The 20,611-nt window shown below is 35.9% G+C and overlaps 1 protein-coding gene across 11 annotated transcripts in view; it reads right to left on the bottom strand.

Annotated features, from left to right (window-relative positions):
- The window catches only part of DPH6 (diphthamine biosynthesis 6), a 433,974-nt gene that overhangs the window by 120,302 nt on the left and 293,061 nt on the right, over positions 1–20,611 (bottom strand). For 3 of the 11 annotated variants that reach the window (XR_008299245.1, XR_008299243.1, XR_008299252.1), the window contains exon 13: positions 12,264–12,506. The exons of the other annotated variants lie outside the window; for them this stretch is intronic. The gene's annotated coding sequence lies outside the window, so the exon portion shown is untranslated. The remainder of the gene's footprint in view (positions 1–12,263; positions 12,507–20,611) is intronic. 11 annotated transcript variants of the gene reach the window in all.

Here is a 20,611-nt window from a genome sequence, read left to right as displayed (position 1 = left end):
GACATTGTGACACCATTACAACGTAGACTCCAGGGAGTTGTTTTAATGAAAAATGATTCCCTGAGAATTAAATGTTGAGTCATTCAAAGGAGAGGTGGAGGAGAATGGTTTCTGTTTCTCCACTGGAGAAGTTTTGGGCTCCTCAAAAGAAATAAGATTCCAAGCAAGGGAGAACTTGTAAGCCAAATGCCCAGAGATGGTCTGGAAAACAAAGAAAGAATAGAACCTATTTGAACAATAGGTGGCACGGTGCTATAGTTTAAGTGGGGGGTGGGGGGTTAAATTTCCAAAACCAGAAAGTCCCCTAGGAAGATTACAGGGCTAGCATGGCAAAAAGGAAGGAAGTAAGACATTTCTCTGGTGTTTTCAGTTCTTGCCTTGTGTACTATCCTACATCTTTCTAGGTTAAATTAAAAGAGGATTGTTTTTGGTGTTTTTTTTGAGAGAGAGAGAGAGAGAGAGAGAGAGAGAGAGAGAGAGAGAGAGAATGTGTGTCTGTAAGTTGGCAAGTGGGGCAGAAGGAGAGGGAGAAAGAATCCCCTTGATCTCATGTAGGACTTGATCTCATGACTCTGAGATCATGATCTGAGCTGAAATCAATAGTTGGGCACCAACTGACTGAGCCAGCCAGGCACCCACAAAAGATGGGTGGGATATTTTTAATTGGTTCAAATTAGATACTAGATAATCCAAAAATTGGCATTCCTTAATTAGCTTGTCCCCTTAAAAAATGACTAACATGGAAAGAAAAAGATTATTTGAAAGGGCCAATTCATTAATATTTTTGCAAATAGATGAGTTTTGAATTGATTAGTTATTTCTTTAGTCAAATATTTATTGCATGCCTACTATGTATTACACATTATGCCAGGGTGCCTGGCTGGCTCAGTCGGAAGAATGTGTGACTCTTGATCTCAGGGTTGTGAGTTTAAGCCCCACATTCGGTGTAGAGATTACTTAAAAAAAAAAAGAGAGAGAAACCATTATGCTAAGTGCTGGAAATATAATGGTGAGCATTGCTGTATGCCCTCTGCTTATAGAGGTTATTCTAATTGTACATTACAAAAGGAAAAGGAAAACAACAACAAAACTGTATCTTATTAAAAAAATTTTTTTTTCTAATGTTCATTTATTTGAGAGAGACAGAGTGTGAGTGGGAGAGGGGCAGAAAGAGAGATGGAGACGCAGAATCCAAAGCAGGCTCCAGGCTCTGAGCTGTCAGCACAGAGCCTGATGGCAGGCTTGAACTCACAGACTAGGAGATCATGACCTGAGCTAAGTCGGATGCTTAACTGACTGAGCGACCCAGGCACCCTGAAAATTGTATCTTGAGGCAAGTCTGGAATTATTTTATGCTAATAAATTTGATGCTAATAAACAAATTTTATAATATTTGTTATGTGCAGGGATAACATGATGGCTACTTTAAAATCCAAGGACAAAAACTTTTGCTTTTCTGATTATATAATATACTATAATTGAAGAAAGAAACTGCAAATTACAAAAAGTATAAAGAAGAAAATTAAAATCATCTGTAATCAGATCAACATTCCCTGCCCCTGCCCTCCCCCCCCCGCCTTTTTTTTTTTTTTTTTACCATTTTTATCATTCTGGTATAGTTCCTACCAGTTTATATGTATGTATGTGTGTGTGTATGTATATATATGTATATACACATATATACACACACATGTACATACATATATGTATGTGTACACACACATACATATATGTGTGTATGTGTGTGTATGTATATATGTATATACATATACACATACACACATATGTATATACATATATATACATACACACATACACGCATGTACATACACACGCATGTATTTTACCTGACTAAACTCATATTGCATAAATATTTTCAATTTTTTCTATTTTATGAGCATTTCTATGCAATTAAAACTCCTTAAAAATTATGTTTAATGTCTGAATTCTATTGTATCATTCTTTTTTTTCTTTCCAAATTCCAGCCAAATCTTTTACTATCATTCACTGAATAGCCCATCCTGTCTACATTATTAGGAGTTTCTGTCGTATTTGGTTCATAGAAATGTAGAGTTAATTTTATGTTTATCTCTCACATTTTACTAATCTGGCTGCAGCTGTACCAAGCCATCCTAAACATGGTAGTGTTAGAAAAATATTTTCATATTTAATACATCATATCTCTTCTTATTAATACTTTTTAAATTGTCCTTTGCCATTTTGATTCCTAAACAGTTTATTTTTTTTTAATTTTTTTTATACATTTATTTACTTTTGAGAGAGAGACCAAGACAGAGTGCGAGTCGGGGAGGGGCAGAGAGAGAGGGAGACACAGAATCCGAAGCAGGCTCCAGGCTCTGAGCTGTCAGCACAGAGCCCGACGCAGGGCTTGAACCCACAAACCCTGAGATCATGACCTGAGCTGAAGTCGGACGCTCAATTCTGAGCCACCGACTGAGCCACCCAGGCATCCTGATTCCTAAACACTTTAAAACAGCTTTTTTCATGTTTCTAAAATAATCCCACTAGAATTCTGACTGATGTGTTACAGTTATGTCTGTATGTTGAATGCCGTCTTAACAATAGTCCTATTAAGAAGCATAACTCTTGACGCTTATCTGTCTTCCTGTATGTTACACAGGAAATTATTGTAATTCTGTCCAGACAGGGGTCTTGTGTAATTTTTAAGAATGTTACCAGTTATTTAATAGTTGTGATTATTATATGATCTTATTTTCCCTCTTCCCCACCCACAAATCAAGATATTATTGGAGGATGAAAAATTTAAAAATATATTCTTTATTTGTATCATGCCATCTTAATTAATTTTCTTTTTAGTTCAAGAAGTTTTCCCAGTTGATTTACTTGGATTTCTCCATGTGAGAATGAGCTCAACACAAATATACATATGTGTAAGGCAGGAGTCTGCAAATGTATTAGAAAAAGTTATATCAGGCAATTCTCATTATCCCAATTTATTATAGTCTTCCGAAACAGGATGAGTAAGCCCTGGGCAATTTTAGGTATGTTTGATCTAAATTACATTGTATGTGATTATACATTTCATGATAATGACAATTTGCTCTCCTTTTTTCTAATGCATCTTAGTAGTTCAGTGCCTTACTGAATTGTCTAGAACTTCCAGAATAATCTTAAATTTTAGTGCTATTGTTAGCTGTCTTTGACTCGTTCCAGATATTGATGTGGTCTGTGCCTGTTATGTACAATATAGTAGCTGTTTTTGAGGTCTTCATCAAGCATAAACAATGAGTAGTAGCTATATTAATATATTAACTCCTACCGGTATTGGGAAGACACTTGTTTGTTTCCTAAAGTAATGTCTCGGTTTATCAGAACATTCAAACAAGCTGCTATGCTAGCATGTGCTCCACACAAATACATGTTCACTTCGAGAGAAAGTCTGTAATCTTTTAGAAAATGTTGTATTATTTTAGCCTGTTACATTGACCCAACTTATCATTTTCTTTTGAGACGGTATAATTTAGCCTCAAGCAATCACTGGGTATGTTTTAGCACTAAAACAGTTTCTGAATATCATTTAGAGCTCAATGAACTTTATCGATATTTGCACTCTTTTGTAAAGAAACTTCCTGTAAGATCACATGATATCATCCAATGTAATACAATTTTTACATTGGTTTTCAGTAACTGATCATTCAGTGACAGGCTGGTCCAGTTTAGCACTCACAACCAGCACAAAGAAATAATTTATTTCCTTTTGGCTTTAACAAAGCCAATGTCCTGAGAGAAAGAGTGAGAGAGAGGAAGAGAGAGAGAGAGAGAAAGAGAGCGGTCCTACTATATCTGAGCACTTCAGTGAGAAAGATGGAAAATCACTTATGGGGCTCAAATAAAAAGACTGCTTCGGGGAAAAAGGAGTCTGGAAAAATCTGCTGTGGGTACATAGCTCTGCTGAGCAATTCTTTCCCAAGTCTGTGAACAAATAAAATACAATTTTCCTCCCACTTTCCATCATGGGAATAAAAAGGAAATATCAAGATTTTTTCAAATATACATATCTCTGATTGTAAAGATTGTAAAGATTGTTAATAGTATCTCATGTGTTTCAAATGTATAATTATTTGATTCAGACGCCTTATTTTAAAAATTCATTTAAGCAATTTATGCTCTTTTCTGCCAAAGATTTCATTAGATTCACAAATAGAACAATATAGCATCGTTAAACAAGGCGTGGTAATCTTTTTCAATCCCACTGTGGAAAAATGTATAAAAAGGCAAATTATTTCTAAGCACTTCTAGGGTGCCAGTATTCTCCATTTGACCCATGTTAAATATTCTCATTACAATTACTTCAAATGAATACAAAATCTCAATTTAATCCCAACCCTAGGGAAATGAAACATACCACTCTGAGATGAAAGGCCTAATGTTACTTCGCTATTTGAATGCACTGCGTGTTCTTAGCATAGATCATAAGCAAACTCTATTTTAATAACTCAAATCATTGCACATTCACAACAATATCTAGCTACCAAATAAATGTCATAAACCTGATAATGCAGAATAAATAAACAGAAACCTGCATATTTTAACTATTGAATTCACGGTGGAGTCCCACATGGTTCATGCCGATAATTTTCAAAACTCTTAGCTTTCTCTTAGTAACACAACCAATTATATTAATTAATCGGTAGGAGTTCATTGACAATGAAATCTAGGGCATAGCTTTTTGATAATCTAACAGCACAATTTTTGTTAATGTCAGTCATCTCTTTGTATCTTTTAAAATTCTACTTTTGTGTTAATTGCCAGACTGTTGAGTAGTTTTTTGGTGGAAATTTTACATTATGTTTTCAAAAAGGAGACCTGATCTCAATTAACATTTCCTTGACAAGGTATAACAATATTGTACATCTAAATTTTTATTTATTTTGCCTTTCATTGTTGGCAATCCCCTAAGCTTGAAAACATTTTTCTTCTCTCTGATTTGACATTTGGCAAACATCAATCTTTCTCGTACTTAAATGCATCATAGTTGACAGGCTGCTTTTGTTCAAGAACTTCAGCTTATATACTGCTTTAGTACGAAACATTTATTTCTTTATTCACAGCATGATCAGTTACTATCATCCCATCTTCAAAAATTAAGTAGTAGCCTGAAAAAAACATTATATATATTTTTCGCCTGACAAAAATGATTAAATCAAAGTCCGACTGACTAGGGACTAAATTTAGAAATTTATTATAGAGCACTTTAATATTGTTTCTTCTGTAAGAACATTATATCTTAAAAAGAAGATTAGTTGGATAAATATTCTAGGGCTCTTAAAATATTATAAAGAAAATTTGCTTCCATATAGTTCTTATTTATTTAAAACACAATTTTAATACCTTTTGTTTGCCTTTAAATAATTTTGGGCCATATGAAATACATGGAATACAAATTAAGTTCTGAGATTTAGTCTTCATGTCTTATTTTTAGGAATGTATGGTCTTTTTTGAGTGGAGAGGATGGGCCATTCTCAAAACTATAGTTGAGAGGTTTCAAGAGAAAATTCTCTAGCAAAATACAGTGAAGAGAGTCATTCATTCACTACACATATGATCAAATATTTTTAGATATTTGCTCTGTTCTAGATAGTTTTTTCTTCTTTCCATCAGCGGGAAGACATAACAAACTGTCTCCAAATATACAAAATTGAAAATAAGAAAGGAAAAATAAAATCTTAAAACAACCACCAGATAACAACATAACTACATTGCAGTGTTGCCTGAAAAGTTTCTCATTTCATGATCCAAAGGAATGGCTGATGTGTCTTTCTGTCTTTGTTTCTGTCTCTCATTGTGTGAAAGAGTACCAAAGGAGGAAGGAGAGAGGGAGAAAGACAAACATCAATAATGAGAAAATTTAGAAGGGTATTGGGGCAGGGTAAAGGCTGTGAATGTAGTTCAGAGTAAAAATTGTTCCCAAATTTTATTGGAAAGCACTTTTATTTGTGATTCCATAAAGGAAGAAAATAAAAGTCTTTACTGATAAAAAAAAAAACCCAAAAAAAACAAAAAACAAAAAGCAAAAAAACAGAACAACCCATGCCTTTTATATTACTTAGATTTGATTTTTTTTAAGTTTATTTTTATTTTTGAGAAAGAGAGAGAGAGTGAGAGTGAAAGCATGGGAGGGGCGGGGGGGGGGGCGGGAAGAGAGGATCCCAAGCAGGCTCTGCATTATCAGTGCTGAGCCCGACATGGGGCTCAAACTCATAAACCATAAGATCATGACCTGAGCTCAACTAAGATTCAGACGCTTAACCAACTGAGCCACTCAGGTGCCCCTGGACTTTGATTTTATCTTAAATGTTTATTTATTTATTTATTTGAGAGAGAGAGAGAGAGAGAGAGAGAGAGAGAGAGAGGGGAGAGATTGGAGGGGGAGGCGGATAAGAAAGAGCAAGCATGGATGGAAGAGGGGCTGAGAGAGGGAGCGAGAATCCCAAGCAAGATCCACTCTGTTAACACAGAGCCTGATGCGGGGCTCAAACCCATGAACTGTGAAATCATGATGTGAGGCCAAATCATGAGTCAGATGCTTAACTGACTGAGCCACCTAAGTGCCCCTAAACTTTGATTTTTTTTTTTAAAGGAACAGTAAATATGAGTAGAATTCCATATCACTTCAATTAGTGCTAGTCTTTTCCTTGGTTTATTATTGGTCCTAAGATTTCTATCAGGATATTGTCTATGCCATTTTAATCAGTGCTTCTGAAACTGTCCTAAAGTGTTGGAGAAATCTGGAATCGTCAGGGTGTATTTGGTTCATTTGTATTTGATAACGCAGTAGGAATACAAGTAGTGCTGTTTTGCTCTAAATCATATGGCAGACAGTCTATCTTTAATTGGATATGTCTAAGTTACCTTGTCCTCTTCTTGCCTCACTGAATGCTCTTACATAGTTTTGACTAAATAAACCTTGGTCAACTTATTCTTTTCAATATGATTACATAGTCTGTATCTATAGGAACTTTCTTAAAAGATTGACCTTATCAAACTTTAGCTTAAAGTTTCTATTTGATTCATGGGATCACACTATAACTTTGAAAATATATATATAACTAAACTCTATGTTTCCAAATGTTTGTAGATGTACAGCGTCGTACCTTATTAATCAACCAGCAAACAGCGAACTCTCAGTATGTGTAAGGCAGTTAGCTAGATACTGGGAATTTAGTGATGTCAGTCAGGAGTGCAGATAACTTGATAAATTTTTAGCTAAATATAAAAGGCTTTAGTTTTTATGTTTTTGTAATTTTTTCACAGTAATAAATTTACAAATTAAAAAAATGCGATTGGACAATGTGTTCTGAATTTTAGTTTGAAACATAGTCACTACTCTTAAAGAATTTATATTATTTTCTCAATAAAACAGTAAGTTATCTGGAGGTATGATCAGAGACCTCCTAGCAGTGTTTAAATACATATAGACTTGCTTCAGATTCTGTGTCTCCCTCTCTCTCTGCCCCTCCCCAACTCATGCTCTGCTCTCTCTCTCTCTCAAAAAGAAATAAACATTAAAAAAATAATAAATACATAGTAGACTTTCAACAGTAGGGATTGATAGCATTTTAAAAATAAAACAATGGCAACAGAAGTTTGGGAATGACTCAAACTATCATTTTTTTACTCTGCAGTTGCAAAAGTAAAGCTTGACTATATGCATTCAGTAAGCATTTAAACAATACAAAAGTATACACAGTAAAAAGTGAAGACCTCTTTCCCACTGGATTTCATCTATTTCTACTAGTGCAGGTGTGATTTTGGAATGAAGTCCAACATTTGTGAGGCCAGCGCATTAACTATACTATACCAGCAGTAACCCTTCTTAAAATGACTCAATTTTCAAATTGAGAAAATGAAATATAATTAGAACTTGAATCATACCATTCATCATTCTGTCCTTATGTTCACACTTATATTAGGACATAATTTTAGGAAGTCTATTGGGGGTAGAAAGTTGTGCAAGAGGCAAATGTATAGAGAGTCTTTAAGACTAGCCCTTTCCTCTCTGCCTCCCACTGGAGGTGATGTTGGGGAAGGACTGTTACGGGATCTGTACTTCATTCACTTCGGGGATCCTATCTTTAACTTACTGTCTGCTCCAAATACTGTTTTCAGCCTTAAAATCCTCAGTATTGAACTGATGGCTTGGTCAGAAATCAGATAAACACAAAGGCTTATAAAGAAAAATGTCCATCATGTAAAATAAAGTATTAACTGGAAGGTAATTAATGCTACAATTCACACAGTGATATAATTAAATGGAATACATGGTAACTGAATAAATTACTTAATTTGCCTGTTACTGTAGAAATTAAAGTATGAAAATTCAGAAGTCAGAGTCCCTGCGATAACATTATACAATAAATATTTGGAATATTTCCATCTATCAATAATGCCATCTGTCCTATCAATACAAATGGACTACAACCCATATGGCTCCTTTCCCCATTGATTACTCTGATGAATGAGATAGCATAACCACTCATAAAACCATCATATTATATGACACTGTCATTAAAAAGATATGGAGAAAGGAAAAACACAAGATGATACTTAATTTGAAACTGTCAAGTCAATTTAGTAAAGTTTTAACAACCAACACTATGATCCTAAAAAGTACCAGCATGTTGAATAATATTATGTCAGTCGGTACTCTCCTTGCACCTTCAGAGAAAACAAAAGAACCAAGAAATTTCTGGAAAGCGTGTAATAGCTTATTATGATATGTTCATATTACTAATTATTCCAGTAAGAACATACTCAAATATCCTTTTAGGCATAGGTAATTAAATTAAAAACACTTTTCTTTCACGTTATAGAAAGTTATAAAATGATCATTTAACTTCTGATAGCAAGTCATTTTTATTTTTTATTTTTATTTTATTTATTTTTGTTTTTAGCAAGTCATTTTTATTTATTTTTATTTTTTTAAAAATTTAACACTTATTCATTTTTGAGAGACAGAGAGACAGAGCATGAGCGGGCTAGGGGCAGAGAGAGGGAGACACAGAATCTGAAATAGGTTCCAGGCTCTGAACTGTCAGCACAGAGCCTAATGCAGGTCTCGAACTCAAGGACCGTGAGCTCATGACCTGAGCTGAAGTCAGATACTCAACTGACTGAGCCATCCAGGTGACCCAGCAAGTCATTTTAAAGCAAAAACTAGGTACATTCCTTTTATATCTTGGAATACTGGCCATAAGTGTCAACTCTGCAAAATAATCTTTCCCAAACTTACTTTCTTCTTCACTCTAAATGCACTCTTACAACAGCAAAATAATTACATACAATGATTCTGTAACAAAGTATTATAAGCAGTGCCCAAACTGACACTAACTAAGCAGGACACTAAACACCACTAACTGGAATACTCAAATTTTCTGTTTGATATGGTAATTTGCATTACACTTAGCTGTAAAGTGGGCACGGTTGGCATGCTTAGAAATTACCTTTATTTTTCAAGATCTATAAAGACGACCAGTATTTATTTGGCCCCTTAGCCTCACTGAAAATACTGCCCAATCTTCTCTTGGTGAAACTTTTTGAAAATTGGGACTTACATCTGTGGATAAGTGAGAAGAAATACATTATGACTAAATATTTTAATTCTATATTAAAACTGAAGTTTAGCTTATATAATTTAAATTTTTATATCATCTTATTTTTAGCTTACATTGAATACCAAATGAAGCCACTAGGGGCGGGGCGGGGGGGAATCTGTGAAATAGCTCAAATTCAAATGTGTCAGCCACAGCAAAAATTAAATAAAGCACAAATCCAGGAAATATTTTCCCTACCAATTGAAAGTGACTTTTATAAGAATGCTACAGACCCCCGTAGTCACGAGGAGGAGGGAGGGCTCTCAGATAATTGAGCTTTAGACCCTGCTGGGTTCGGAGGAACTTCAAGTGTAACAATCAAAGTAAGAGGCAGCTAGTACAGACTGTTGGCAAACTCCACCTTTTATCAGGTGTGGAATGAGCAGGCTCATTCATGGAAGACAAGGCATCTCCAAAGCAAAGTTTGCTAAATCCTTAACAGGCAGCATCTAAGCAAACACTTCTACCTCTACAAATATGAAAGCATGTGATTTTAAGAGAGATTTCAAGTTTGGGATTATTATCTGTTACTGTACCAAAGCTACTTGATTTTAATTGTATCTTTCCATTATATTTTAACATCTGGCAGTGTGAGGCTTTTTTTTTTTTTTTTTTATTCTTCCTCCTCTCCTCCTTTATATCTTTCTTTCTTCTTTAGTTTCTTTTTTCTGGTAAAAATTTCCAGGCTATTTTTGCCTGCTTTGTTCTTCCAAATCTGCTTCAGAATCATTGTGTTAAGTACGTTCCTTATGAGATTTGATTTTAACGAAATAACGTTTATTTTAAAAATAAAAACTATTTAAAACCATATATCTTTAAATAATTTCCATTCAGAAACGTGGTGTATCTTATGAATTTTTTTAAACTTTTTTTTTTAATGTTTATTCATTTCTGAGAGGGAGAGAGACAGAGCACGAGTGGGAGAGGGGCAGAGAGAGCGGGAGACACAGAACCCGAAGCAGGATCCAGGCTCTGAGCTGTCAGCACAGAGCCTAATGCGGGGCTCAAACCCACAAACTGTGAGATCATGACCTGAGCTGAAGTGGACACTTAACTCACAGTGGCTCACCTCTTATAAAGGCACCCCTCTTCTAAATTTTTTAAAGCTTCATCCTGCCATAAAGATTTACGGTTTTCTTTATAGAAGAAACCTAAAATATATTTTTAAGTTTATTTGTTTTTGAGAGAGAGAGTGTGTGTAAGTGTGGGTGAGGTACAGAAAGAGAGAGAGGGGGAGAGAGAGAGAGAGAGAGAGAGAGAGAGAGAGAGAGAGAGAGAATCCCAAGCAGGCTCTGTGCTCGGCGCAGAACCCAACATGGGGCTCGATCTCATGACTATGAGATCATGACCTGAGCGGAAACCAAGAGTCAGTCACTCAACAGATTGAGCCACTCAGACACCCCTAGGTCCTAACATTTCTTATAGTTTTTGAAGACTACTGTGCATGTTGTCTTTTTTCCTCCATTATCTTTTTAAATTGGTTACTCCTGATGTTTAGAAAGTAAAAGATTTTTTCATATTTCCTTATCACCGAAAAGTAAAAAATCTTTTACTTTCTTATTAAGCTCTAAACATACTAAAACTCTTACTAGCTTTACTGGTTTTTCATCCATCTCAGAGATTTACTAGGGAAATAATAATACCACTGCAAATAACAATGGCATTGCCAATGTAGCTTTAAATATTAGCAGAGAATAGATTCCTAGAAGTTCTTTCTAGAATAAATTCCAACCATCAGCTTAAACTACTACTTATTTAAAAACTTCTTTTATTTATTTATTTATTTATTTATTTATTTATTTATTTATTTATTTATTTAGAGAGTGTGCACAAGCAGGGGAGGGGCAGAGAGAAGGAGAGACAGAATCCCAAGCATGCTCCGCACCATCAGAGCAGAGCCCAATGCAGGGCTCAGACTCACAAACTATCATGGACCTGAGCGATATCATGGACCTGAGCTGAGACCAAGAGTTGGATGCTTAATCGACTGCGCCACCCAGGCACCCCTTCTATTTATTTTAAATATTCATTCATTTCTGATGATACAATAGTATGAATAATGGTGCATTCTAAATTCAGTATATTTCAGAAATGGCTTTTGGATGTCTGTGGGATAACTAAAAGTTACCACCTTAAACCAAGATACAGCTCTTATGCTGAAAAATATCATCTCTGTTACATATTTTAGAAGAATAGATAGAAAAGGCCCTTTTCAAATGTCTCTGGAGAAATAAGATAAAACTCACCCCAAGAGAATACGATATCAGAAAGATAAACCCCCATTTCCAGAGAGGACAGTGTGCCATATGGACAGAAGTGTTTCTAAACAGAGTAGTTTTTCAACGTTTTCTGAGAGCTCTAAGCTGCTCTTAAATGAGTCTTAACTTACTGCTTTGGAGAATTAAGATAAAGTTAGTGATGACTATAACTTCCTATTAAGCAATTTTCTTTCTCAATTGTGCACAGCCACTTACGCAGCAGAACATAACAGCTCGATCAAATCTCATTATGCCAGATTTAGTTCGAAGCGTTATGAAATGCACAGAGAATGACTTGATATTGTCTGAAGAAAACCTTTTCATGAATTGCTCCTTTGGAGACCAGAAATAGAACAGATACTGTAGGTACCTTCTTATGTGTTCTGAAGTTCTTCAGCCAGGAATCCAGAGGAGTTACCATGAACTTGGTGCTTGTTATGTAACAGTGAGCCCTGAGAACGTGGGGAAGCCCAGTGCCTCTATGCGTGGCCTCCAGAATTTGCAGGGTGTAGTGTAGGGACAAGGAAGCTTCTGCTCATGTTCCACCACTCACAAGTTTCATTGTGCAAAGTGTTAGTGCAATTTGCCCAGCAAGGCACAGGACTTCTCCAACCTAAAACAGGTAAGGAAATTAAGGTCCAAAGTAAGAAAATAGACTCTCTCCTCACTAAAGCTATTTCTGAGTTCTTACTCTACTGGGAAAAAGATAATAATAATAATAATAATAATACCCACTTTGGTGAGTTATTCTGCAGATTAGAAGTAATGTATATACAAAATTTGTTTTATAGGGTTTAGGCTCAGAGCAGCAATTGATATATGCTAGCCATCGTTATTACTTCCAAATTAGGACTTCAAACCTAATAGGTGAAGCTCTCAGTAATTAACTAGTGTATGTGTTTTACAGGGTGAAAAAAATATGAGGATGAAAAGTCTTATACATTGAGCAGGAAAAGAAAAAAGCTCTCTGGGTATATATGATTAACACTTTAAAAATATAATATGTGTCTTAATGCATGGGACACAGCTATCACTAGGACATTGATTTATTCTTGAGAAACAGCTGAAATAAGATTAGGAGAAAGATCTTCTTTTAATGCAGTGTGTCCCTCAGGGGTGGCCCTGTCATTCAATGGGATGAGGGGATGTGGTGTTGGGGTCTTGAAAGAGGGTTTTCAATATGTTTCTGTAAAGTTGAAAATGGATTTGCACCTTTCTGTTTCAGAGACTAAAGGCGCAGTATTTTTGGCTCCTAACAGTTGATAGATAACATTTTTTTTTTCCTGTGGATCATTTTCTATAATTGGACATGAATTATATGAGACCTTTTTACAAAGCATCTGCTTCCTTTTTCTGTCGAGACATCTACTAGATCTTGCTCCAAAAGAGCAAGGAGGATAATAAAGGCTCTTAGCTTTCTGATTTTCATAAAAATTCTGTGAATTTTTTTCACTATTGGAAAAAATAAACATATGAACTGCTCAGTATATAGAGATGCCAAATACAGAGTGGTGTTGAGTAAAAACTTTTTTTTTCTTCCCCATTCCTGGTGTAAATTCTTTAATAGAGACTTTGCTGAACTTCCATCACAACTAAAAATTCCTCAGTATTAAAGCTCAGTGAAAAGAAATCTCAGTGCCTGGAAGACAAGGCAATCAAATCATGTGACAGTCCCATATGCAACTCCAAATCTGTCCTCATAACTGTCTGTAGAGCTCACAAAAGAGTCACACATGTAGCTATTGGAAGAATATCTTACACAATTTGGCACACAAGTTCTAAGATTAGCAGCTGAAGAGGGGGAGGAGGAAGAGAGGAACATAATAGATTAACTGACACCCATCCACTATCTTTCTAAATTGTTTGGAATGTTAAAAAATATTATTTTGATCAATCTATATATACACCCTCAAATTTGAAAGAGAAATGCAAAGCATGTTGTGGTTGAAAGAACAAATGGTTTAAAAAAAAAAAAAACCACTATGAAATATATGTCACTGAACAAGGGAGTCCAGCCAGCTCCCAAGTGGCATGATAACATGATGAAAAGCAAATCCAGGATGCTGTGAATCAAAAAGGCATGGGTCTATTTTTAAAGAGGTCTGTGTCTCCCCACCCTCTTTGCCAAGTATAGTTTTTCTGGAGAAGTCTAACCTCCAAAGTAGGTGAGCTTCTAAATGTTCCAGGAGTTACCTACCCAATATTTGACCACCTCCTCCCTCTATAAGGTCTCAGGCTCTACACACATCATCCATGTTAATCACTAGACAAACAGAAGAGCTGTCCAACTAGTTCACTTCCCCTATTCTTGAACAGATTGTTTGAGACATAATATGAATACTAATTAATGATAAAATATCTGTGAGTGTTTTGAAATATGGACAAAGATAGCACTTTTAAAAAGGCACCCAGATAGATCTTATGCAACAAGCCCCACTGGTCATATGAAAGGTCAGGGTACAACTCAGAGACATGAGAGCAAAACTGGCAGAGTGCTTGGCTCCAGTACAGTGGGAAACTGTGGACTACTTTTTTTTTTGTTGTTTGTTTTTGGAAGGGGGTGTTTGATTTTCTTTTTAACCTTTTCCCTCTGTTAGATTGGAAGAGTTTAAAATGAAAACTCTCTTCACAGACAAATGGAGAGAGCGCAGAGTTTTGTTAGAGGTCAACCGGAGTAGATGGAGGAACAAGGCTCCAACATGTTTGGCCCAGGATTATGTGACTGTGCTCTGCAGCAAAAGAAGTACCAGCAGGTTGGGTCTGAGCTGGTGCTCAGTGCCTGAGGCTGACTCAGGCTCTCCGACGCGAGGGCTGAGGAAAGTCATCTAAAAGAATATGATCCCTCTTCAATTCTCATTTCACAAATAGTTTTCTTAGTCTCAGAGGAGGGTACCCACAGAGACAGAGGAAATACAATTTTCTGTTACAGGGAAAGCATATTATTAGATTCAATTATGAAGACAATTAAAATAATATCTTCTGTACTAAGAACCCAAACTACTGCCAAAACATATTATCTCTCCTCCTTTCCCTCTAAAACTCAGTGTTGTACTTTCTCCTTAAAACCTGTGTAATTTGCCCCATCTGGTCTCAGAAACTTTATTCTTTAACACACTAGTCTTTGTGCTCTCTCCTAATCTTGATACTTCACATGAATGCTTAAGTAGTGCTTTATAATCTTTGGACTTCACCAATGGTAATTTGTTCTCATGCCAAAGAAAAGACAAGAGGATAATCCAGAATTAAATACAACAGCAAAATAATTCATATTTGACCTTAGAGTTGTTTTTGAATTGAATTTTACCAATGGATGTATAAAGTGTTAGAGACATTCATTTGTCTCACTCAAAGAAATGACAGGGTTTCATGGAAATCTGATGTGGGAAAGAATTAAAGTTGACCACAGTCTGTATTTCATGTTCAGTCAGTCCTTATCTGTCTGAGGATTAGGTATGGACTCCTACACTTTTCTGGAATTAGATGGTATTTTCCAAGACACATTCAAGTCTTGCCATGTTCCAAACCTTCTTGGGGGCATGAGAAAGGATCAATTATTTGCATTTCAAAGGTTTTCTTTGCATTCAACTAAATCTAAAAGAGGAGAGATGTCAACAAATTTGTCATTATCAAATGAGATGCTGTTAATAGTAGCCTAAAATGACAGTAAAATCTACCCATGAAATAAAAGAAGGAGGAGGAGGAGGAGGAGGAGGAGGAGGGGGAGGAGGAGGGGGAGGAGGAGGAGGAAGACAATTTATTGTGGACATGAATTTTTTTGATACCACACATTTTTATGCTTTTTACATTTATTCATATTTCTCTTTATATGGATTATTCTCCACACTCTCCCCCACCAACCCACTTCCCCAGTAGACCTGTTGTTAGTGTTTGAAGGGTACAACATGACCTTTCTTAAATACTGAGGAGAAAAAAAAGAGATAGGAGAATGGCGTCTGCGTTAACTAGAAAAATATACAGTGTTCTGGGGTGGGTCTTTTCCTTGTGATAGATTGTTAGGTCAGCCTGACCCCTTACTCGAGACTAACATTTTATACTGGGCCTCAGTTCCCCAAAGCCATCTCACCTGGAACTTCTTACCTGGACCTCCCTTTACATCACACAGGGATCCGAAGCTAACTGAAACCCCTGTATTCAGGCCCTGTGCCTGAGATCCAATCCCAGACCAACTTGGATTTCTGCTTAGCCAGGTGGTAAGATAGACAGTAAGCTTAAAGAAGACAAGGACTGTGTCATCTAATTCTCTTGTGTGTTCCAACTATCCTCATGATGATGTTATGTTATCTAGTAAGTACTAGAGGGGGTGTTATCCTTAAGTGACAGGTAGCACACCAATTTACACAGGGATACTCTGAATTTAGCAAGAGTACTGTTGGGACTTTTGAGTTGGTTGGGTTTCTACTTTCTAAGTATCTGAAGACTAAAATATAAATTAAAACAGTTTTACAAGTAGAGTTGACATATAGAATCATTAGGAGCAGGAAGTATGTAGGGAAGGATTTTCACGTTCTTATGTTCTTCTGTTGGTTAGGCCCTAAAACTTGTAATCTTCCTTGAATCCTTTCTTCCTTTTACCGTTCACCTTCTATCTGCCAGGAAATCCTGCCAGTTATAGCTTCAAAATATATCCAGAATACAACCACTTCTTACCAAGTTCCATGTTACCATACTGACCCAAGTCACTATCATTTTTCATATGGATTATTGGGAATTATCTTAATTGGCCCATCTGCTTCTACCCTTTGGAGAATCCATGCTCAAGCCAGGGCCTAAGAGATACTCTTAACGCGCAAGTTACATCGGGTCAGTCCTCCGCTTAAAGCCCTCTTGGCTTCCCATTTCACTCAGAGTAAAAGTCAAATTCCTTCCCCAGGTCTGTAAGGACCTTCTCCTTCCCTGGCCTTCTCCTCTCACCTCTATGGCCTTGCCTTCTATCATTATCTTGTAAATTCACTTGGTGTTTAGTGACATTAATGTCCTTGCTGCTTCTCAAACAGGGCTGGAACCTTAAACAGTGACACATTATCAAATTGTCACTGGCTGTTTCTTCTGCCTAGATTGTCCTATGCTGGTAATCTGCTTGGCTAAATCCCTTGTTTCCTTCAGTTCTTCTGCTCAGATGACACCTTCTCAATGAGCCCAACTGTGACCACCCTATTTAACGTAACATCCCCTTCCCCTCTACACCCTTACCTCCATTCTTGATTTCCCTTATCCGGTCTATTTTTTTTTTTTTGTCTCCCCCCTCTTAGCATGTAAGTTCCATGAGGGCAGCGACAGAGAACCCAGCACAAAGCGAGTGTTCAATAAATATTTGCTAAAAGAATCCATTTCAGAAGCAACACAATCAATGATAAGGTAGGGTTTTTGCCAAGAACAAATATTGAAAATCATGGGAAACACTGTAAAAACTGAAAAAAAAGGAATATATATTTCCAATCAAATTATACAATTCCTTTGTTTAAAATAAACCAAAAGACTAAGAGAAAGACAATCCATACTTTTATGATTTATTTTAGATGAAGACAGAGCACAAAGAAAATAGGTAATAGCTAGGCAAGGCACTATAGTTGTTATTATAGAATAAGAAGTGTTTGATTGAAAAAAACGGTTAGAATAACTAATAGTAAATTAGTTATTAAAGGAATAACCTAGCCATGCTAAAAACAATAAAATATGAAAATCAAGGTTACATATCAAATATTAAGTGTAAACTGTGATCATTCCAAGGATATGTGAATAAGAGTTTAACCTGATATTAATGTCTGAATTTTATTTAAAATTTCTAAATTTTATCTTAAGAGTATAAATCAGTGTTTCTTTTCTACCCTAGTTTGAGTGAAACGAGTTCTGTAAAATCAGGGACATTATCCTCAACCTCTAGCTCAAGGTCTATGTCACACAGCAGATACTCCATGCATGCTTATTTATTAATAGACGAGTCAACATACTTTCTCGGTGTGGTGAATTTACTGGTTCCTTCTTTGTGTGACTAGAGAGTTTCCAGTAGCATCTTGGTAAAGAGGGAGAAAAGCAATAAAGTATCTCTTGTATTTGCCTGTCTCATATATAAAGTACAGGCAATAAAAGAATAAGAATTGGCCAGCTCTTTTAAAAGCTCATTATTGAGTGAAATAAACATATTTTCTTTCACCAGTAGGGTAACAAGCCCAAGATCAAGTGGGAGATGAGGCCCTCCCCTCCCCTTTAACCACAAGATTTCTAATCCTGGAGGTGCTAATGAAGCAGAAGAGATAATTGGTTGATCCACACCAGAGACTCTCTTTAGCTCTGAGTGAAACTCTTCATGATTCTAATACGATATAACTAAGAGTGACTCATGGAGCTTGGTGCTCAAACAGGCAAGTTCTGTGAATTCAGTTTGTGATTTTATTATAACCCCAGTTTGTGTGCTAAGTCACCAAAGAAGTGAATGTTTTTTGTGCACATTTGAGATGCAGCCTGAGGGACTAGGAATAGCTCTGCACAGGATGTTCTCTGTGCTGCCTGCCCACATGATGATCATGAAAATCAAGGGAGTCCCTAACACTCTTAAACATTTGAATATCTTATCTTTAACCCGACCTGTGTCCAGATGATTCTCTAGGTGTCAGTGTAATACATGACTCTTGTGGGTGTTCTGTAATACCAGAGCACACAGATTCAACCAGGGATAAGGAAGTATATATAACCTCATTCATTTTGGTAGTAAATCTTTATTAACAGCAATAATAACTATATTTACTGAGCTATTATGATGTGCCAGTTACTGTGCTAAGCATTTCATCTGCATAATCTCATGTGATCTTCACAAACCCACTGATAGTTACTATTATTATCTATTGTAAAGATTCGAGCACTGAAACTTGGAGATCAAGTAGCTCACTCAAGGTTATGCAGGTAGGACACAGCAGACTTGGAACTCAAGCGTAAGACTGTGATGCTAAAGCCCATGCAATCTTAACTACTAAGTCATATTACCTTTAATTTCTACTGTCATTTTTCTCACCTTTGTCTTTACTGATTAACCACGCTTAACCCAGCATTGGATATGAAACAGTGCTATATAACATGTAGTGAAGTTTCAGAATAAATAGATTGTCCAAAGTTCTAAACAAGGATGCAAACGGAGAGATTAGTGTGATAAATAGAGCTTTGGCTTTGGAGACCTGGGCCATGCACCTTTGGAGAAGTTACCCTGTGAAACCAGTCTTCTTATCCATAAAATGACAAATATGATGTTTGTATTACATGGTTCTTGAGAGGATGGTAGATAATGTGTGTGGAATTCTCAGTACTTGGTAGACAATATATAAATAGTATTAATTTAATGTTGAATCATCAGAAAATCATATGATCCCACAAAGCAAATGTTTTGATAGTATATGGATTTGTTTTCTACATGTATTTGGTAGCTTAATTACTCAAGAATTATGGTAGTAATTTTTTCCTTTGATTTGGACTCTCTGTCTTCATAGTCAATGCTGTCGGTTTAGTCACATGGATAAATTACAGCTTCTTATTTCTTATAACAGTCTGAGAAAGTATTAATTAATAATTTAATACCAGTGAAAACTTTGATTTAATGAGTTCTTAAATCATAAAAAAAATTACTCTTCTATCAAGGTTTACATTTATATGTAGCATAAAGTTAATTATGGTCATTTAATTCTTTATTCAGTAAATTTTTACTGAATGCCTATATGTACCAAATACTAACTTTGCTGGGGATACAATGTGAAAATATATCACTCTACTCTGAAGGAATCACACTTGAGAGGGAAGACAGTTATGCCAACAGAGGGCCACTGTGAATCATTTAGAAGACCAGCAAAAAGGCATTACAACAGTTTAATCGAGAGACAAATTGCTGAACTGAGGCAGTCACAGTGAGTTGAAATGGAGGGTACTTATATTTATTGATGATATTCAGTAACTAGAATGGATGGAAAGTGATACTTAGCAGGATGCTTATTTAGGGAGGGCAAAGGAAAAAACTCTAGGCTGACTCATGGGTTCTAGTTTGATTTAGAGGCACAAGTCATAAAAGTGATGCCTTAAACAAAATTCTCTCCTTAAAATCTAACTCATGGAATTATCAGTGATATCTGAATCAATAATAGAGAATGGAAGGGATAATGGTGTTAAATTTAAGTAGAAGAAGAGAAATAGAAAGAATAAAATAAAATAAAATAAAATAAAATGCTAACAAAGGCAACTAATTACATGACCACCCTATAAATTAGGTGTAATGATTTATGATGATAAAAATTACTGGGACTATAGGCAGAAATTTTAGATTACTCATTCATGAATAACCTTGAATTGTCATTCCTCTTTTGTTCTGTAACAAATATACAATATCCCATGTCAGCAGCAGTGTATTTAAAAAGAATAGTAATCTCCTCACTAAGGGGAGACTTAAATGTGGTTCTAACCCTCAACTTGGAGACTAGTACCCGAAAGGCATTTCAGCATGAGTGTGCCCAACTAGTTCCAACTTGCTGCAATCATTTAGCAAGAGAAAAGTCTAGATTGCAAAGGGATATAGTCATTGGATTGGTCTGCTCTTTAAAAAGCTATTTGGAGTTTGAAGTGCAAGCTGCTAGCTGAACAAAAATCCTCAGACACAATCAACCACAGAATTTCAACCAGACCTCAAGTATTTCACAAAGAAATGATATATCATTTGTCCAAAGA

The sequence above is a fragment of the Acinonyx jubatus genome, chromosome B3, assembly GCF_027475565.1.
Source record: "Acinonyx jubatus isolate Ajub_Pintada_27869175 chromosome B3, VMU_Ajub_asm_v1.0, whole genome shotgun sequence".
NCBI lineage: Eukaryota > Metazoa > Chordata > Mammalia > Carnivora > Felidae > Acinonyx > Acinonyx jubatus.
This window is presented reverse-complemented; position numbering and strand designations above follow the sequence as displayed.